Raw genomic sequence first — 19,076 nt, forward strand, 5'->3', positions numbered from 1 at the left:
TTGTATAGAAATCTATAGGTGTACCAAATGATTAATTGATTAACCATTAAGATCAGTTGGATTAAATAATAGACAAATGTATTAAACTGAACAAAAAGAGATGCAAATCAAAAGTTTGATGGTAAGAGCTTTATGAAAGGCAGTTACTGTGAATGAAACATTTATGTAGATGAAACACTTATTTTGTGTTGTGAAAAGGATACTTTGTGATTTTGTGAATTGTACTAACACAATTGAAAACATGATGAAATGTTTGAAAAAAGTGCACTTTTGATGATCTGTTGTGATATTAGCACTAAGAGTTTTGAAAATGTACACCTTACTTGTGAAAATAGTACCAAAGCGAATAAAAAAAACTGTAATAATAAAATGGCTATGGGCTGACAGCGAAGCAAAAGAGGCAGAGCAAGCCAGCCAGGAGTCGAACCTGGAATCTTCTGATTCGTAGTCAGACGCGTTATCCATTGCGCCACTGGCCCACCAGTCAGGCACCCTTGAGTGAATTTGCCTCGCCCAGGGGGTTCAGTTTCCTCCCATTCCTGTGCTGGCATAATAGACACTATAAACTTGTCGCAAAGCAAGGTCCTTGTGACAGTACCCATGCAATGCATCTGAAAAGATGCATGGTATTGTATGGTAACCGTTATCCCACTGACAAAGCAGCCTATTGTTGGACTGTCAATTTAAAATATTATTCAAATAATCCAATAATAATAATAACAAAAACTATGGGCTAATAATAATAACATGGCTATGGGCTGACAGCGAAGCAAATGAGGCAGAGCGAGCCAGCCAGGAGTCGAACCTGGAATCTTCTGATTCGTAGTCAGACGCGTTATCCATTGCGCCACTGGCCCACCAGTCAGGCAGCCTTGAGTGCATTTGCCTCGCCCAGGGGGTTCAGTTTCCTCCCATTCCTGTGCTGGCATAATAGACACTATAAACTTGTCTTAAAGCAAGGTCCTTGTGACAGTACCCATGCAATGCATCTGAAAAGACGCATGGTATTGTATGGTAACCGTTATCCCACTGACAAAGCAGCCTATTGTTGGACTGTCAATTTAAAATATTATTCAACTAATCCAATAATAATAATAACAAAAACTATGCACGCGACTTGTTGGTGTCCGGCTGGGCAGAGGCCTGTCATGACATCTACTTTTTCTCATGCCAATAACAGGCCTGGAGCCAACGTCAGGAAGGGGTCTGATGAGGAGCCTGCTATAAAAAGCTTCAAGTTGGAGGCGTCACATGTTGGTGATCTCGGTTGCTTTGTTTTCATGGCAAGTTGTGGTGTTGTTAGGATATTCCTACAGAGCCAGTGACAGTTTCTCAGTGGACTAACTGTGATCCAGGGTCAGAGACGTCTCCTCTCCTGGAGGAAAATTCAAGCCTTAGTGGTCTTGCTTGAGCAGTTGCTGCAACATCTGGTAGAGGCACACAGCCAGGCTTGACGGGAAAGAGTCAGCAGACCTTCCCTGGTGGTCTAGTGGTTAGGATTCGGCGCTCTCACCGCCGCAGCCCGGGTTCGATTCCCGGTCAGGGAATGAGCTTTTGCCCTCCAGCGGCGGTCGTGATTGCAAAACGCTGGACTACCAACTCAAGCGCTGACGGCCTCGTCGAGAAGCATGGCCAATGAAATGTTTGCTTGTGAAAAAGACCTCCTTCGAGCCAGAGTCAAACCAGCGACCTAAGGATTGCCAATTTGCCACCTACAGTCCTCCGCTCTACCAGCTGAGCTATCGAAGGCACATCGTTTGGGGACAGAACCTAAACCTATCAGGTTTCGAAAGCTCCGCCTGCCGGCTAAAAGTGCTAGTGGCACAGAGAGACGTCCTGGCTGTTTCCATAAGTGAAGCAAAGACAACACGAACTTCCCATACCGGGAGTCGAACCCGGGCCGCCTGGGTGAAAACCAGGAATCCTGACCGCTAGACCATATGGGAACTTCCTCAAGCCTCAAGCCTCAAGCCTCAAGCAGGCCCTTTGGCTTTTAGTGTGTGACCGCCCCCCTTTAAGAATATGGGAATGATCCGAATGGATAATTTACTGAATTCAATTTCATCTGGCTCATCGGAGGGAGCTCTCATTTGCCTCGCCCAGGGGGTTCAGTTTCCTCCCATTCCTGTGCTGGCATAATAGACACTATAAACTGGTCGCAAAGCAAGGTCCTTGTGACAGTACCCATGCAATGCATCTGAAAAGATGCATGGTATTGTATGGTAACCGTTATCCCACTGACAAAGCAGCCTATTGTTGGACTGTCAATTTAAAATATTATTCAACTAATCCAATAATAATAATAACAAAAACTATGGGCTAATAATAATAAAATGGCTATGGGCTGACAGCGAAGCAAAAGAGGCAGAGCGAGCCAGCCAGGAGTCGAACCTGGAATCTTCTGATTCGTAGTCAGACGCGTTATCCATTGCGCCACTGGCCCACCAGTCAGGCACCCTTGAGTGCATTTGCCTCGCCCAGGGGGTTCAGTTTCCTCCCATTCCTGTGCTGGCATAATAGACACTATAAACTTGTCGCAAAGCAAGGTCCTTGTGACAGTACCCATGCAATGCATCTGAAAAGATGCATGGTATTGTATGGTAACCGTTATCCCACTGACAAAGCAGCCTATTTTTGGACTGTCAATTTAAAATATTATTCAACTAATCCAATAATAATAATAACAAAAACTATGGGCTAATAATAATAACATGGCTATGGGCTGACAGCGAAGCAAATGAGGCAGAGCGAGCCAGCCAGGAGTCGAACCTGGAATCTTCTGATTCGTAGTCAGACGCGTTATCCATTGCGCCACTGGCCCACCAGCCAGGCAGCCTTGAGTGCATTTGCCTCGCCCAGGGGGTTCAGTTTCCTCCCATTCCTGTGCTGGCATAATAGACACTATAAACTTGTCTTAAAGCAAGGTTCTTGTGACAGTACCCATGCAATGCATCTGAAAAGACGCATGGTATTGTATGGTAACCGTTATCCCACTGACAAAGCAGCCTATTGTTGGACTGTCAATTTAAAATATTATTCAACTAATCCAATAATAATAATAACAAAAACTATGCACGCGACTTGTTGGTGTCCGGCTGGGCAGAGGCCTGTCATGACATCTACTTTTTCTCATGCCAATAACAGGCCTGGAGCCAACGTCAGGAAGGGGTCTGATGAGGAGCCTGCTATAAAAAGCTTCAAGTTGGAGGCGTCACATGTTGGTGATCTCGGTTGCTTTGTTTTCATGGCAAGTTGTGGTGTTGTTAGGATATTCCTACAGAGCCAGTGACAGTTTCTCAGTGGAATAACTGTGATCCAGGGTCAGAGACGTCTCCTCTCCTGGAGGAAAATTCAAGCCTTAGTGGTCTTGCTTGAGCAGTTGCTGCAAAATCTGGTAGAGGCACACAGCCAGGCTTGACGGGAAAGAGTCAGCAGACCTTCCCTGGTGGTCTAGTGGTTAGGATTCGGCGCTCTCACCGCCGCGGCCCGGGTTCGATTCCCGGTCAGGGAATGAGCTTTTGCCCTCCAGCGGCGGTCGCGATTGCAAAACGCTGGACTACCAACTCAAGCGCTGACGGCCTCGTCGAGAAGCATGGCCAATGAAATGTTTGCTTGTGAAAAAGACCTCCTTCGAGCCAGAGTCGAACCAGCGACCTAAGGATTGCCAATTTGCCACCTACAGTCCTCCGCTCTACCAGCTGAGCTATCGAAGGCACATCGTTTGGGGACAGAACCTAAACCTATCAGGTTTCGAAAGCTCCGCCTGCCGGCTAAAAGTGCTAGTGGCACAGAGAGACGTCCTGGCTGTTTCCATAAGTGAAGCAAAGACAACACGAACTTCCCATATCGGGAGTCGAACCCGGGCCGCCTGGGTGAAAACCAGGAATCCTGACCGCTAGACCATATGGGAACTTCCTCAAGGCTCAAGCAGGCCCTTTGGCTTTTAGTGTGTGACCGCCCCCCTTTAAGAATATGGGAATGATCGTATTTGTATGGTAACCGTTATCCCACTGACAAAGCAGCCTATTGTTGGACTGTCAATTTAAAATATTATTCAACTAATCCAATAATAATAATAACAAAAACTATGGGCTAATAATAATAAAATGGCTATGGGCTGACAGCGAAGCAGAGCGAGCCAGCCAGGAGTCGAACCTGGAATCTTCTGATTCGTAGTCAGACGCGTTATCCATTGCGCCACTGGCCCACCAGTCAGGCACCCTTGAGTGCATTTGCCTCGTCCAGGGGGTTCAGTTTCCTCCCATTCCTGTGCTGGCATAATAGACACTATAAACTTGTCTTAAAGCAAGGTCCTTGTGACAGTACCAATGCAATGCATCTGAAAAGACGCATGGTATTGTATGGTAACCGTTATCGAGAAGCATGGCCAATGAAATGTTTGCTTGTGAAAAAGACCTCCTTCGAGCCAGAGTCGAACCAGCGACCTAAGGATTGCCAATTTGCCACCTACAGTCCTCCGCTCTACCAGCTGAGCTATCGAAGGCACATCGTTTGGGGACAGAACCTAAACCTATCAGGTTTCGAAAGCTCCGCCTGCCGGCTAAAAGTGCTAGTGGCACAGAGAGACGTCCTGGCTGTTTCCATAAGTGAAGCAAAGACAACACGAACTTCCCATACCGGGAGTCGAACCCGGGCCGCCTGGGTGAAAACCAGGAATCCTGACCGCTAGACCATATGGGAACTTCCTCAAGCCTCAAGCCTCAAGCAGGCCCTTTGGCTTTTAGTGTGTGACCGCCCCCCTTTAAGAATATGGGAATGATCCGAAGGGATAGTTTACTGAATTCAATTTCATCTGGCTCATCGGAGGGAGCTCTCATTTGCCTCGCCCAGGGGGTTCAGTTTCCTCCCATTCCTGTGCTGGCATAATAGACACTATAAACTGGTCGCAAAGCAAGGTCCTTGTGACAGTACCCATGCAATGCATCTGAAAAGATGCATGGTATTGTATGGTAACCGTTATCCCACTGACAAAGCAGCCTATTGTTGGACTGTCAATTTAAAATATTATTCAACTAATCCAATAGTAATAATAACAAAAACTATGGGCTAATAATAATAAAATGGCTATGGGCTGACAGCGAAGCAGAGCGAGCCAGCCAGGAGTCGAACCTGGAATCTTCTGATTCGTAGTCAGACGCGTTATCCATTGCGCCACTGGCCCACCAGTCAGGCACCCTTGAGTGCATTTGCCTCGTCCAGGGGGTTCAGTTTCCTCCCATTCCTGTGCTGGCATAATAGACACTATAAACTTGTCTTAAAGCAAGGTCCTTGTGACAGTACCCATGCAATGCATCTGAAAAGACGCATGGTATTGTATGGTAACCGTTATCGAGAAGCATGGCCAATGAAATGTTTGCTTGTGAAAAAGACCTTCTTCGAGCCAGAGTCGAACCAGCGACCTAAGGATTGCCAATTTGCCACCTACAGTCCTCCGCTCTACCAGCTGAGCTATCGAAGGCACATCGTTTGGGGACAGAACCTAAACCTATCAGGTTTCGAAAGCTCCGCCTGCCGGCTAAAAGTGCTAGTGGCACAGAGAGACGTCCTGGCTGTTTCCATAAGTGAAGCAAAGACAACACGAACTTCCCATACCGGGAGTCGAACCCGGGCCGCCTGGGTGAAAACCAGGAATCCTGACCGCTAGACCATATGGGAACTTCCTCAAGCCTCAAGCCTCAAGCAGGCCCTTTGGCTTTTAGTGTGTGACCGCCCCCCTTTAAGAATATGGGAATGATCCGAAGGGATAGTTTACTGAATTCAATTTCATCTGGCTCATCGGAGGGAGCTCTCATTTGCCTCGCCCAGGGGGTTCAGTTTCCTCCCATTCCTGTGCTGGCATAATAGACACTATAAACTGGTCGCAAAGCAAGGTCCTTGTGACAGTACCCATGCAATGCATCTGAAAAGATGCATGGTATTGTATGGTAACCGTTATCCCACTGACAAAGCAGCCTATTGTTGGACTGTCAATTTAAAATATTATTCAACTAATCCAATAATAATACAGTTTTTTACAATCACTTTGCTACTATTTTCAGAACCTTGATGTCATTTTTCACAACTCTAGACACAAAACTCACAACCAATGATCAAAAAGCACATTTTTCAAAACTCTAACCCTTTTCTCAATTGCTTGGATACAATACACATAAAACTTAGATCATTTGTTCATTCAACAAAGATCACCTGTTCAATATGACACAACTTAACATCAAAGTACTACTATTTCAAAAGGCAATTCACACATTACATTTCAAATGAGTGTCTATTCATTTCCTTACAATGATCTAACTATCAATTGATACAACTGCTCAAAATGATAAGTAACTGTTGCATTACTCTTAATGCATAGTTGTATGGAAACAGACACACAATCTTCCATGTTTACAGTAAATCATGAAAGTTTCAAGATAATGAGATTCTTTGTCACCAATTAGCATGGCATGAACCAATTAGACTACAATATCCATGGATGTAGCCTAATATTTTATCATACTGTAATGCTTCATCAGACACTGTGTCTATGGTGCCAAATACTGTACCACCTTTTCAGACTATGTACAGTATTGACAGTACAGTACTGTATAGATGCAGGCCCTTGTAACTGCGTGTCCAATTCTGCCAATCACAGCAGAGCAGTGTCAGGCCTGGACTCGCCATGCCAAAGGTTTTTTCCAAGATGTCATTTTCCAACATCCATTGTGATGTAGATGAGAACCTGTGGCCAAATCCACAACACAGAGTTGATGACAGTGTAGAAGTACAGTAATCACTCCTGTTTAGTTTCTTACAGCAAGTTGAGGAACACTGCATTTGATGTTTTACAGTACTGTCTTTTCTATTCTATTTCATAGCTAATTATTTTTGCTTTGATTCAAAAAACCATGTTGTGATTGTACTGTAGTGTTTTGCATCAATATATTACAAACTTTGTTCACAATGATTCCACTGTGTCTGTAATATTCTCTCTACTACTGCAGTACTTTTACAGAGATGTATTTACTGTACATGTAGTACCATAATGAAACCTGTATCACCTATTTTGCTCTACAATATTTAATGATTGTACGAACAATGACACAGTGAAACTATCGGTTGCTTGTGTGTGGGTGATCTATAGTTATGTTTCAATGGTATTTCACAGTTAATTTGTTTTTTGAACCAATGATTGTGCAAGTGCAAGATTTCTTTAAAGATGTGAATGCACAATGCAATGTTTTGAACATTAGACAGCCTGTGTTACAAGTGATTATCGTTTTGAGTTTTGTGTCTAGAGTTTTGAAAAATGACATCAAGGTTCTGAAAATAGTAGCAAAGTGATTGTAAAAAACTGTAATAACAAAAACTATGGGCTAATACAGTTTTTTTTATTCGCTTTGGTACTATTTTCACAAGTAAGGTGTACATTTTCAAAACTCTTAGTACAAAAATCCAAACTGATCACACTTGTAATGCAGCTAGTCATTCTTTCAAAACATGGCCTCATGCTTTCATTACAGTTATACATTTTTCAGTCCACATAATCATTGTTTCAAAAACAAGATTATTGTAATATGTAATGAGAACGTTTGGTTTAATCACAGAAACACAACAGTATGATCTTCTTTCAGTTTAGTACTTTTAACAATCAGTTCATTCAACAGCAAACAATGCAAGACACATGTTTCAAATCACCCTTGTTGCTGAAATAATTACAGTAATACAGGCTACAGTTGTCACATTAGAAAATACACATGCATTACCTAACTTATGTAATTGAATCCATAATGTTTGTAATAGTATCTGCAGTGAGTTATCAAAAGCTGTGATGAAGTATGATACAGCCATGAGGTTCTGTGCTAGAACAGAGTTTGCTGGCAATACAGTACTGTAAATGATTTCACTCTATACCATTTGACTGAATCTATATATACAGTAGTGGACCTATACAGATGAAGGTTGGGTTACAGTAATGTGGCAGTCTCTACCATGGTAATCTGTTTACAGTATCACATGGCATACATACTGTAATGTAAAATGCTGTATTTGATGCCATCTGTCTCCCTTCTACTGATGCATCTCTAATCAATCTAATGTTTTACAGTAATCGACCGTTTATCTCCCTTATACTCTATTCTGCTTTACAGTGTTTTCACAAATGGCAAATTTATCTGTATCTCTCTCACACACAGACACACACACATGCGTGTGCACACACTTTGAACATAGTGGTGGTTATCTATAAATCGAATAAGAATAAGAATGTAATGAATAAGAATTGATTAAATTTGGTTATCCATATCGGAAATTGCAAACAAGTTCTATAGAAATATAGAATCAATATCTACAGGTGAAACTCGAAAAATTTGAATATCGTGCAAAAGTTATAATTTTGATGATTATGGCTTACAGCTTATGAAAAACCCAAATTCAAAATCTCAGAAAATTAGATTACATGAAATCAATAAAAATAGAATTTTACAGTTTTTTTTATTCGCTTTGGTACTATTTTCATATGTAAGGTGTACATTTTCAAAACTCTTAGTACAAAAATCCAAACTGATCACACTTGTAACGCAGCTAGTCATTCTTTCAAAACCTGATGTCATGCTTTCAGTCAGTTGCACATGTTTTCAGTCCACATAATCATTGTTTCAAACACAAGATTGTTGTAATATGTAATGAGAACATTTGGTTTAATCACTGAAACACAACAGTATGATCTTCTTTCAGTTTAGTACTTTTAACAATCAGTTCATACAACAGCAAACAATGCAAGATACATGTTTCAAATCAGCCTTAGAAGTGCTGAAATTAATATGCTACAGTACTATAAAAGACAGATTACACAGTTTTCACATTAGGCAATACACTTACATTACCCAACATTTACATAATCTATAATTTCCAAAATATCCATTATGTGTAATCAAGTGAAGGATCAATGAAGACATCCTCTACAATCATTTGGGCAAATTAGTTTTTATTTTTCAGATATAAGGTAGGCCTATACTTTCTATAATTAAATGTAACTAAATAAGAACAAAACAATAACATTTAGTGCACACATTACATTACTGTAATTTGGATCAAGCCTGTCTTGAGCATTTGGCCATAGATTCTCGTCCACATCACAATGAATGTTATCATTGTTCATGCACCTTGGGAAAAACCTTTTGGCGTGACGAATCCATGCTTGACATTGGTCTACACTGATGTCATCACATGCTTCATCCATGGCCTGAAGGAGGGTGGCACGCTCCAGGGGTCGGCGATCATAGACCTTCCACCTCCATGCTGAAAGAAATTCCTCAATAGGGTTGAGGAAAGGAGAGTATGGAGGCAGGTAGAGGGTCATGAATCGGGGATGGGCCTGAAACCATGCTTGAACTACCTCTGATTGGTGAAACCTGACATTGTCCCACACAATTACATAGGTGACCCCTTCACCTTGACAGGCCGACTCAATTTACTGTAATTGAGAAACTCAATAAGATGTGCAGCATTATAGACGCCAAGTAATGTCCTACCACACCATCTTCAGAGATAGCTGCGCACATGGAGAGGTTTCCTCCACGTTGTCCAGGCACTTGGACTGTGGCCCGTTGGCCGATGATGTTCCGTCAAGCACCATAACCCTCTAAAAAATATATTTTGGTTAGTTCTTTTAACAGTGTTGTTCCAATATACATATGACGTAAGTGATGCATCAAATAGTAACAGTAATACAATATATAGTGCTGTACCTGAACATACTCAGCCCTTAGTTGAACATAGAATTGACAGTTGATCTTTTTAGATTTGGATCAACTAATCTGGCAGCCTCTGCCATAGTAAGGCCTCTGTTCACCACATGATCAACGATGATGGCCCGGACTTCATTAGAGACAACAGTTCTGCCTCCCTCTCTCTGATGACCAACCCTTTGACGGGCCCCATGCCCACCTCTCTGACCTCTGTTGGTGCCCATGCCCACCTCTCTGACCTCTGTTGGTGCCCATGCCCACCTCTCTGACCTCTGTTGGTGCCCATGCCCACCTCTCTGACCTCTCTGACCTCTGTTGGTGCCCATGCCCACCTCTCTGAACTCTGTTTGTGCCCATGCCCACCTCTCTGACCTCTGTTTGTGCCCATGCCCACCTCTCTGACCTCTGTTTGTGCCCATGCCCACCTCTCTGACCTCTGTTGGTGCCCATGCCCACCTCTCTGACCTCTGTTGGTGCCCATGCCCACCTCTCTGACCTCTGTTTGTGCCCATGCCCACCTCTCTGACCTCTGTTTGTGCTCATGCCCACCTCTCTGACCTCTGTTTGTGCCCATGCCCACCTCTCTGACCTCTGTTGGTGCCCATGCCCACCTCTCTGACCTCTGTTTGTGCCCATGCCCACCTCTCTGACCTCTGTTTGTGCCCATGCCCACCTCTCTGACCTCTGTTGGTGCCCATGCCCACCTCTCTGACCTCTGACCTCTCTGACCTCTGTTGGTGCCCATTCCCACCTCTCTGACCTCTGTTTGTGCCCATGCCCACCTCTCTGACCTCTGTTTGTGCCCATGCCCACCTCTCTGACCTCTGTTTGTGCCCATGCCCACCTCTCTGACCTCTGTTTGTGCCCATGCCCACCTCTCTGACCTCTGTTTGTGCCCATGCCCACCTCTCTGACCTCTGTTTGTGCCCATGCCCACCTCTCTGACCTCTGTTGGTGCCCATGCCCACCTCTCTGACCTCTGTTGGTGCCCATGCCCACCTCTCTGACCTCTGTTTGTGCCCATGCCCACCTCTCTGACCTCTGTTTGTGCCCATGCCCACCTCTCTGACCTCTGTTTGTGCCCATGCCCACCTCTCTGACCTCTGTTTGTGCCCATGCCCACCTCTCTGACCTCTGTTTGTGCCCATGCCCACCTCTCTGACCTCTGTTTGTGCCCATGCCCACCTCTCTGACCTCTGTTGGTGCCCATGCCCACCTCTCTGACCTCTGTTGGTGCCCATGCCCACCTCTCTGACCTCTGTTGGTGCCCATGCCCACCTCTCTGACCTCTGTTGGTGCCCATGCCCACCTCTCTGACCTCTGTTTGTGCCCATGCCCACCTCTCTGACCTCTGTTTGTGCCCATGCCCACCTCTCTGACCTCTCTGACCTCTGTTGGTGCCCATGCCCACCTCTCTGACCTCTGTTTGTGCCCATGCCCACCTCTCTGACCTCTGTTGGTGCCCATGCTCACCTCTCTGACCTCTGTTTGTGCCCATGCCCACCTCTCTGACCTCTGTTGGTGCCCATGCCCACCTCTCTGACCTCTGTTTGTGCCCATGCCCACCTCTCTGACCTCTGTTGGTGCCCATGCCCACCTCTCTGACCTCTGTTTGTGCCCATGCCCACCTCTCTGACCTCTCTGACCTCTGTTGGTGCCCATGCCCACCTCTCTGACCTCTGTTGGTGCCCATGCCCACCTCTCTGACCTCTGTTGGTGCCCATGCCCACCTCTCTGACCTCTGTTTGTGCCCATGCCCACCTCTCTGACCTCTGTTTGTGCCCATGCCCACCTCTCTGACCTCTGTTTGTGCCCATTCCCACCTCTCTGACCTCTGTTGGTGCCCATGCCCACCTCTCTGACCTCTGTTGGTGCCCATGCCCACCTCTCTGACCTCTGTTGGTGCCCATGCCCACCTCTCTGACCTCTCTGTTGGTGCCCATGCCCACCTCTCTGACCTCTGTTTGTGCCCATGCCCACCTCTCTGACCTCTGTTGGTGCCCATGCCCACCTCTCTGACCTCTCTGACCTCTGTTGGTGCCCATGCCCACCTCTCTGACCTCTGTTGGTGCCCATGCCCACCTCTCTGACCTCTGTTGGTGCCCATGCCCACCTCTCTGACCTCTCTGACCTCTGTTTGTGCCCATGCCCACATCTCTGACCTCTCTGTTAGTGCCCATGCCCACCTCTCTGACCTCTGTGGGTGCCCATGCCCACCTCTCTGACCTCTCTGACCTCTGTTGGTGCCCATGCCCACCTCTCTGACCTCTGTTTGTGCCCATGCCCACCTCTCTGACGGATCCCTTGTCCACAAGCTCTTCCTATTCATTGCTGTCTATCTTGCTCCATGTTGAAAGAAATGGCCAGTGTTTACACCCGCACTTTTATATATAGTAACCAATTGTGGTTACCACTATGGGAAATCAATTAGCAATAACGAGTATTCATCATGTGTGGTTACACGTAATTTATATGTTCGTACAAACGCACATTTTATTTCTGTAGTTCTCAAAATTCCATATACTGTATATTGCTGAAATGAAAATCTATAGGTTTACCAAATGATTCATTGATTAACCATTAAGATCAGTTGGATTAAATAATAGACAACTGTATTAAACTGAACAAAAAGAGATGCAAATCAAAAGTTTGATAGTAAAAGCTTTATGAAAGGCAGTTACTATGAATGAAACAATAATGTAGATGAAACACTTATTTTGTGTTGTGAAAAGGATACTTTGTGATTTTGTGAATTGTACTAACACAATTGAAAACATGATGAAATGTTTGAAAAAAGTGTACTTTTGATGATCTGTTGTGATATTAGCACCAAGAGTTTTGAAAATGTACACCTTACTTGTGAAAATAGTACCAAAGCGAATAAAAAAAACTGTACTGTACGTAAATACAGAAATGTCGGCCCTCTGAAAAGTATAATCATGCATGTGTAGCCTATATACTGTAGTTCCATATACTATAAATGTATTAGTTTCACCTTTTAATTTGAATTACTGAAATACATTAACTTTTGCACGATATTCAAATTTTTCGAGTTTCACTTGTATAGAAATCTATAGGTGTACCAAATGATTAATTGATTAACCATTAAGATCAGTTGGATTAAATAATAGACAAATGTATTAAACTGAACAAAAAGAGATGCAAATCAAAAGTTTGATGGTAAGAGCTTTATGAAAGGCAGTTACTGTGAATGAAACATTTATGTAGATGAAACACTTATTTTGTGTTGTGAAAAGGATACTTTGTGATTTTGTGAATTGTACTAACACAATTGAAAACATGATGAAATGTTTGAAAAAAGTGCACTTTTGATGATCTGTTGTGATATTAGCACTAAGAGTTTTGAAAATGTACACCTTACTTGTGAAAATAGTACCAAAGCGAATAAAAAAAACTGTAATAATAAAATGGCTATGGGCTGACAGCGAAGCAAAAGAGGCAGAGCAAGCCAGCCAGGAGTCGAACCTGGAATCTTCTGATTCGTAGTCAGACGCGTTATCCATTGCGCCACTGGCCCACCAGTCAGGCACCCTTGAGTGAATTTGCCTCGCCCAGGGGGTTCAGTTTCCTCCCATTCCTGTGCTGGCATAATAGACACTATAAACTTGTCGCAAAGCAAGGTCCTTGTGACAGTACCCATGCAATGCATCTGAAAAGATGCATGGTATTGTATGGTAACCGTTATCCCACTGACAAAGCAGCCTATTGTTGGACTGTCAATTTAAAATATTATTCAAATAATCCAATAATAATAATAACAAAAACTATGGGCTAATAATAATAACATGGCTATGGGCTGACAGCGACGCAAATGAGGCAGAGCGAGCCAGCCAGGAGTCGAACCTGGAATCTTCTGATTCGTAGTCAGACGCGTTATCCATTGCGCCACTGGCCCACCAGTCAGGCAGCCTTGAGTGCATTTGCCTCGCCCAGGGGGTTCAGTTTCCTCCCATTCCTGTGCTGGCATAATAGACACTATAAACTTGTCTTAAAGCAAGGTCCTTGTGACAGTACCCATGCAATGCATCTGAAAAGACGCATGGTATTGTATGGTAACCGTTATCCCACTGACAAAGCAGCCTATTGTTGGACTGTCAATTTAAAATATTATTCAACTAATCCAATAATAATAATAACAAAAACTATGCACGCGACTTGTTGGTGTCCGGCTGGGCAGAGGCCTGTCATGACATCTACTTTTTCTCATGCCAATAACAGGCCTGGAGCCAACGTCAGGAAGGGGTCTGATGAGGAGCCTGCTATAAAAAGCTTCAAGTTGGAGGCGTCACATGTTGGTGATCTCGGTTGCTTTGTTTTCATGGCAAGTTGTGGTGTTGTTAGGATATTCCTACAGAGCCAGTGACAGTTTCTCAGTGGAATAACTGTGATCCAGGGTCAGAGACGTCTCCTCTCCTGGAGGAAAATTCAAGCCTTAGTGGTCTTGCTTGAGCAGTTGCTGCAACATCTGGTAGAGGCACACAGCCAGGCTTGACGGGAAAGAGTCAGCAGACCTTCCCTGGTGGTCTAGTGGTTAGGATTCGGCGCTCTCACCGCCGCGGCCCGGGTTCGATTCCCGGTCAGGGAATGAGCTTTTGCCCTCCAGCGGCGGTCGTGATTGCAAAACGCTGGACTACCAACTCAAGCGCTGACGGCCTCGTCGAGAAGCATGGCCAATGAAATGTTTGCTTGTGAAAAAGACCTCCTTCGAGCCAGAGTCAAACCAGCGACCTAAGGATTGCCAATTTGCCACCTACAGTCCGCCGCTCTACCAGCTGAGCTATCGAAGGCACATCGTTTGGGGACAGAACCTAAACCTATCAGGTTTCGTAAGCTCCGCCTGCCGGCTAAAAGTGCTAGTGGCACAGAGAGACGTCCTGGCTGTTTCCATAAGTGAAGCAAAGACAACACGAACTTCCCATACCGGGAGTCGAACCCAGGCCGCCTGGGTGAAAACCAGGAATCCTGACCGCTAGACCATATGGGAACTTCCTCAAGGCTCAAGCAGGCCCTTTGGCTTTTAGTGTGTGACCGCCCCCCTTTAAGAATATGGGAATGATCGTATTTGTATGGTAACCGTTATCCCACCAGGAATCCTGACCGCTAGACCATATGGGAACTTCCTCAAGCCTCAAGCCTCAAGCCTCAAGCAGGCCCTTTGGCTTTTAGTGTGTGACCGCCCCCCTTTAAGAATATGGGAATGATCCGAAGGGATAGTTTACTGAATTCAATTTCATCTGGCTCATCGGAGGGAGCTCTCATTTGCCTCGCCCAGGGGGTTCAGTTTCCTCCCATTCCTGTGCTGGCATAATAGACACTATAAACTGGTTGCAAAGCAAGGTCCTTGTGACAGTACCCATGCAATGCATCTGAAAAGATGCATGGTATTGTATGGTAACCATTATCCCACTGACAAAGCAGCCTATTGTTGGACTGTCAATTTAAAATATTATTCAACTAATCCAATAATAATAATAACAAAAACTATGGGCTAATAATAATAAAATGGCTATGGGCTGACAGCGAAGCAAAAGAGGCAGAGGGAGCCAGCCAGGAGTCAACCTGGAATCTTCTGATTCGTAGTCAGACGCGTTATCCATTGCGCCACTGGCCCACCAGTCAGGCACCCTTGAGTGCATTTGCCTCGCCCAGGGGGTTCAGTTTCCTCCCATTCCTGTGCTGGCATAATAGACACTATAAACTTGTCTTAAAGCAAGGTCCTTGTGACAGTACCCATGCAATGCATCTGAAAAGACGCATGGTATTGTATGGTAACCGTTATCGAGAAGCATGGCCAATGAAATGTTTGCTTGTGAAAAAGACCTCCTTCGAGCCAGAGTCGAACCAGCGACCTAAGGATTGCCAATTCGCCACCTACAGTCCTCCGCTCTACCAGCTGAGCTATCGAAGGCACATCGTTTGGGGACAGAACCTAAACCTATCAGGTTTCGAAAGCTCCGCCTGCCGGCTAAAAGTGCTAGTGGCTCAGAGAGACGTCCTGGCTGTTTCCATAAGTGAAGCAAAGACAACACGAACTTCCCATACCGGGAGTCGAACCCGGGCCGCCTGGGTGAAAACCAGGAATCCTGACCGCTAGACCATATGGGAACTTCCTCAAGCCTCAAGCCTCAAGCCTCAAGCAGGCCCTTTGGCTTTTAGTGTGTGACCGCCCCCCTTTAAGAATATGGGAATGATCCGAATGGATAGTTTACTGAATTCAATTTCATCTGGTTCATCGGAGGGAGCTCTCATTTGCCTCGCCCAGGGGGTTCAGTTTCCTCCCATTCCTGTGCTGGCATAATAGACACTATAAACTGGTCGCAAAGCAAGGTCCTTGTGACAGTACCCATGCAATGCATCTGAAAAGATGCATGGTATTGTATGGTAACCGTTATCCCACTGACAAAGCAGCCTATTGTTGGACTGTCAATTTAAAATATTATTCAACTAATCCAATAATAATAATAACAAAAACTATGGGCTAATAATAATAAAATGGCTATGGGCTGACAGCGAAACAAAAGAGGCAGAGCGAGCCAGCCAGGAGTCGAACCTGGAATCTTCTGATTCGTAGTCAGACGCGTTATCCATTGCGCCACTGGCCCACCAGTCAGGCACCCTTGAGTGCATTTGCCTCGCCCAGGGGGTTCAGTTTCCTCCCATTCCTGTGCTGGCATAATAGACACTATAAACTTGTCGCAAAGCAAGGTCCTTGTGACAGTACCCATGCAATGCATCTGAAAAGATGCATGGTATTGTATGGTAACCGTTATCCCACTGACAAAGCAGCCTATTGTTGGACTGTCAATTTAAAATATTATTCAACTAATCCAATAATAATAATAACAAAAACTATGGGCTAATAATAATAACATGGCTATGGGCTGACAGCGAAGCAAATGAGGCAGAGCGAGCCAGCCAGGAGTCGAACCTGGAATCTTCTGATTCATAGTCAGACGCGTTATCCATTGCGCCACTGGCCCACCAGTCAGGCAGCCTTGAGTGCATTTGCCTCGCCCAGGGGGTTCAGTTTCCTCCCATTCCTGTGCTGGCATAATAGACACTATAAACTTGTCTTAAAGCAAGGTCCTTGTGACAGTACCCATGCAATGCATCTGAAAAGACGCATGGTATTGTATGGTAACCGTTATCCCACTGACAAAGCAGCCTATTGTTGGACTGTCAATTTAAAATATTATTCAACTAATCCAATAATAATAATAATAACAAAAACTATGCACGCGACTTGTTGGTGTCCGGCTGGGCAGAGGCCTGTCATGACATCTACTTTTTCTCATGCCAATAACAGGCCTGGAGCCAACGTCAGGAAGGGGTCTGATGAGGAGCCTGCTATAAAAAGCTTCAAGTTGGAGGCGTCACATGTTGGTGATCTCGGTTGCTTTGTTTTCATGGCAAGTTGTGGTGTTGTTAGGATATTCCTACAGAGCCAGTGACAGTTTCTCAGTGGAATAACTGTGATCCAGGGTCAGAGACGTCTCCTCTCCTGGAGGAAAATTCAAGCCTTAGTGGTCTTGCTTGAGCAGTTGCTGCAAAATCTGGTAGAGGCACACAGCCAGGCTTGACGGGAAAGAGTCAGCAGACCTTCCCTGGTGGTCTAGTGGTTAGGATTCGGCGCTCTCACCGCCGCGGACCGGGTTCGATTCCCGGTCAGGGAATGAGCTTTTGCCCTCCAGCGGCGGTCGTGATTGCAAAACGCTGGACTACCAACTCAAGCGCTGACGGCCTCGTCGAGAAGCATGGCCAATGAAATGTTTGCTTGTGAAAAAGACCTCCTTCGAGCCAGAGTCAAACCAGCGACCTAAGGATTGCCAATTTGCCACCTACAGTCCGCCGCTCTACCAGCTGAGCTATCGAAGGCACATCGTTTGGGGACAGAACCTAAACCTATCAGGTTTCGAAAGCTCCGCCTGCCGGCTAAAAGTGCTAGTGGCACAGAGAGATGTCCTGGCTGTTTCCATAAGTGAAGCAAAGACAACACGAACTTCCCATACCGGGAGTCGAACCCGGGCCGCCTGGGTGAAAACCAGGAATCCTGACCGCTAGACCATATGGGAACTTCCTCAAGGCTCAAGCAGGCCCTTTGGCTTTTAGTGTGTGACCGCCCCCCTTTAAGAATATGGGAATGATCGTATTTGTATGGTAACCGTTATCCCACTGACAAAGCAGCCTATTGTTGGACTGTCAATTTAAAACATTATTCAACTAATCCAATAATAATAATAACAAAAACTATGGGCTAATAATAATAAAATGGCTATGGGCTGACAGCGAAGCAAAAGAGGCAGAGCGAGCCAGCCAGGAGTCGAACCTGGAATCTTCTGATTCGTAGTCAGACGCGTTATCCATTGCGCCACTGGCCCACCAGTCAGGCACCCTTGAGTGCATTTGCCTCGCCCAGGGGGTTCAGTTTCCTCCCATTCCTGTGCTGGCATAATAGACACTATAAACTTGTCTTAAAGCAAGGTCCTTGTGACAGTACCCATGCAATGCATCTGAAAAGACGCATGGTATTGTATGGTAACCGTTATCGAGAAGCATGGCCAATGAAATGTTTGCTTGTGAAAAAGACCTCCTTCGAGCCAGAGTCGAACCAGCGACCTAAGGATTGCCAATTTGCCACCTACAGTCCTCCGCTCTACCAGCTGAGCTATCGAAGGCACATCGTTTGGGGACAGAACCTAAACCTATCAGGTTTCGAAAGCTCCGCCTGCCGGCTAAAAGTGCTAGTGGCACAGAGAGACGTCCTAGCTGTTTCCATAAGTGAAGCAAAGACAACACGAACTTCCCATATCGGGAGTCGAACCCGGGCCGCCTGGGTGAAAACCAGGAATCCTGACCGCTAGACCATATGGGAACTTCCTCAAGCCTCAAGCCTCAAGCAGGCCCTTAGGCTTTTAATGTGTGACCGCCCCCCTTTAAGAATATGGGAATGATCCGAAGGGATAGTTTACTGAATTCAATTTCATCTGGCTCATCGGAGGGAGCTCTCATTTGCCTCGCCCAGGGGGTTCAGTTTCCTCCCATTCCTGTGCTGGCATAATAGACACTATAAACTGGTCGCAAAGCAAGGTCCTTGTGACAGTACCCATGCAATGCATCTGAAAAGATGCATGGTATTGTATGGTAACCGTTATCCCACTGACAAAGCAGCCTATTGTTGGACTGTCAATTTAAAATATTATTCAACTAATCCAATAATAATAATAACAAAAACTATGCACGCGACTTGTTGGTGTCCGGCTGGGCAGAGGCCTGTCATGACATCTACTTTTTCTCATGCCAATAACAGGC

At 45.3% G+C, this 19,076-nt stretch overlaps 27 non-coding genes across 27 annotated transcripts; 4 read left to right on the forward strand and 23 right to left on the reverse strand.

Moving 5' to 3' along the window:
- Positions 1-406: 406 nt before the first annotated feature.
- trnar-acg (transfer RNA arginine (anticodon ACG)) lies at positions 407-479 on the reverse strand. The gene has a single exon. It is a non-coding gene; the product is annotated as a tRNA-Arg (tRNA).
- A 305-nt stretch (positions 480-784) lies between these two features.
- On the reverse strand, positions 785-857 carry trnar-acg (transfer RNA arginine (anticodon ACG)). Its single transcript has one exon. It is a non-coding gene; the product is annotated as a tRNA-Arg (tRNA).
- Positions 858-1,475: 618 nt separating this feature from the next.
- trnae-cuc (transfer RNA glutamic acid (anticodon CUC)) lies at positions 1,476-1,547 on the forward strand. The gene has a single exon. It is a non-coding gene; the product is annotated as a tRNA-Glu (tRNA).
- Positions 1,548-1,874: 327 nt separating this feature from the next.
- On the reverse strand, positions 1,875-1,946 carry trnae-uuc (transfer RNA glutamic acid (anticodon UUC)). The gene has a single exon. It is a non-coding gene; the product is annotated as a tRNA-Glu (tRNA).
- Positions 1,947-2,370: 424 nt separating this feature from the next.
- trnar-acg (transfer RNA arginine (anticodon ACG)) lies at positions 2,371-2,443 on the reverse strand. The gene has a single exon. It is a non-coding gene; the product is annotated as a tRNA-Arg (tRNA).
- A 305-nt stretch (positions 2,444-2,748) lies between these two features.
- On the reverse strand, positions 2,749-2,821 carry trnar-acg (transfer RNA arginine (anticodon ACG)). The gene has a single exon. It is a non-coding gene; the product is annotated as a tRNA-Arg (tRNA).
- Positions 2,822-3,439: 618 nt separating this feature from the next.
- On the forward strand, positions 3,440-3,511 carry trnae-cuc (transfer RNA glutamic acid (anticodon CUC)). The gene has a single exon. It is a non-coding gene; the product is annotated as a tRNA-Glu (tRNA).
- A 115-nt stretch (positions 3,512-3,626) lies between these two features.
- trnay-gua (transfer RNA tyrosine (anticodon GUA)) lies at positions 3,627-3,713 on the reverse strand. Its single transcript is given in 2 exon segments — positions 3,627-3,662; positions 3,677-3,713. It is a non-coding gene; the product is annotated as a tRNA-Tyr (tRNA).
- A 125-nt stretch (positions 3,714-3,838) lies between these two features.
- On the reverse strand, positions 3,839-3,910 carry trnae-uuc (transfer RNA glutamic acid (anticodon UUC)). The gene has a single exon. It is a non-coding gene; the product is annotated as a tRNA-Glu (tRNA).
- Positions 3,911-4,134: 224 nt separating this feature from the next.
- On the reverse strand, positions 4,135-4,207 carry trnar-acg (transfer RNA arginine (anticodon ACG)). Its single transcript has one exon. It is a non-coding gene; the product is annotated as a tRNA-Arg (tRNA).
- A 210-nt stretch (positions 4,208-4,417) lies between these two features.
- trnay-gua (transfer RNA tyrosine (anticodon GUA)) lies at positions 4,418-4,504 on the reverse strand. Its single transcript is given in 2 exon segments — positions 4,418-4,453; positions 4,468-4,504. It is a non-coding gene; the product is annotated as a tRNA-Tyr (tRNA).
- Positions 4,505-4,629: 125 nt separating this feature from the next.
- trnae-uuc (transfer RNA glutamic acid (anticodon UUC)) lies at positions 4,630-4,701 on the reverse strand. The gene has a single exon. It is a non-coding gene; the product is annotated as a tRNA-Glu (tRNA).
- Positions 4,702-5,109: 408 nt separating this feature from the next.
- trnar-acg (transfer RNA arginine (anticodon ACG)) lies at positions 5,110-5,182 on the reverse strand. Its single transcript has one exon. It is a non-coding gene; the product is annotated as a tRNA-Arg (tRNA).
- Positions 5,183-5,604: 422 nt separating this feature from the next.
- Positions 5,605-5,676, reverse strand: trnae-uuc (transfer RNA glutamic acid (anticodon UUC)). The gene has a single exon. It is a non-coding gene; the product is annotated as a tRNA-Glu (tRNA).
- Positions 5,677-13,211: 7,535 nt separating this feature from the next.
- On the reverse strand, positions 13,212-13,284 carry trnar-acg (transfer RNA arginine (anticodon ACG)). Its single transcript has one exon. It is a non-coding gene; the product is annotated as a tRNA-Arg (tRNA).
- Positions 13,285-13,589: 305 nt separating this feature from the next.
- Positions 13,590-13,662, reverse strand: trnar-acg (transfer RNA arginine (anticodon ACG)). The gene has a single exon. It is a non-coding gene; the product is annotated as a tRNA-Arg (tRNA).
- A 618-nt stretch (positions 13,663-14,280) lies between these two features.
- On the forward strand, positions 14,281-14,352 carry trnae-cuc (transfer RNA glutamic acid (anticodon CUC)). The gene has a single exon. It is a non-coding gene; the product is annotated as a tRNA-Glu (tRNA).
- Positions 14,353-14,679: 327 nt separating this feature from the next.
- Positions 14,680-14,751, reverse strand: trnae-uuc (transfer RNA glutamic acid (anticodon UUC)). The gene has a single exon. It is a non-coding gene; the product is annotated as a tRNA-Glu (tRNA).
- Positions 14,752-15,588: 837 nt separating this feature from the next.
- Positions 15,589-15,675, reverse strand: trnay-gua (transfer RNA tyrosine (anticodon GUA)). Its single transcript is given in 2 exon segments — positions 15,589-15,624; positions 15,639-15,675. It is a non-coding gene; the product is annotated as a tRNA-Tyr (tRNA).
- Positions 15,676-15,800: 125 nt separating this feature from the next.
- Positions 15,801-15,872, reverse strand: trnae-uuc (transfer RNA glutamic acid (anticodon UUC)). Its single transcript has one exon. It is a non-coding gene; the product is annotated as a tRNA-Glu (tRNA).
- A 424-nt stretch (positions 15,873-16,296) lies between these two features.
- trnar-acg (transfer RNA arginine (anticodon ACG)) lies at positions 16,297-16,369 on the reverse strand. Its single transcript has one exon. It is a non-coding gene; the product is annotated as a tRNA-Arg (tRNA).
- A 305-nt stretch (positions 16,370-16,674) lies between these two features.
- On the reverse strand, positions 16,675-16,747 carry trnah-aug (transfer RNA histidin (anticodon AUG)). Its single transcript has one exon. It is a non-coding gene; the product is annotated as a tRNA-His (tRNA).
- A 621-nt stretch (positions 16,748-17,368) lies between these two features.
- On the forward strand, positions 17,369-17,440 carry trnae-cuc (transfer RNA glutamic acid (anticodon CUC)). The gene has a single exon. It is a non-coding gene; the product is annotated as a tRNA-Glu (tRNA).
- Positions 17,441-17,767: 327 nt separating this feature from the next.
- trnae-uuc (transfer RNA glutamic acid (anticodon UUC)) lies at positions 17,768-17,839 on the reverse strand. Its single transcript has one exon. It is a non-coding gene; the product is annotated as a tRNA-Glu (tRNA).
- Positions 17,840-18,072: 233 nt separating this feature from the next.
- On the reverse strand, positions 18,073-18,145 carry trnar-acg (transfer RNA arginine (anticodon ACG)). Its single transcript has one exon. It is a non-coding gene; the product is annotated as a tRNA-Arg (tRNA).
- Positions 18,146-18,355: 210 nt separating this feature from the next.
- trnay-gua (transfer RNA tyrosine (anticodon GUA)) lies at positions 18,356-18,442 on the reverse strand. The gene is given in 2 exon segments: positions 18,356-18,391; positions 18,406-18,442. It is a non-coding gene; the product is annotated as a tRNA-Tyr (tRNA).
- A 125-nt stretch (positions 18,443-18,567) lies between these two features.
- trnae-uuc (transfer RNA glutamic acid (anticodon UUC)) lies at positions 18,568-18,639 on the reverse strand. Its single transcript has one exon. It is a non-coding gene; the product is annotated as a tRNA-Glu (tRNA).
- Positions 18,640-19,076: the final 437 nt, after the last annotated feature.

The sequence above is a fragment of the Rhinichthys klamathensis genome, unplaced genomic scaffold, assembly GCF_029890125.1.
Source record: "Rhinichthys klamathensis goyatoka isolate OS25496 unplaced genomic scaffold, OSU_Roscu_1.1 h1tg000223l_1, whole genome shotgun sequence".
Taxonomy (NCBI): Eukaryota; Metazoa; Chordata; class Actinopteri; order Cypriniformes; family Leuciscidae; genus Rhinichthys; species Rhinichthys klamathensis.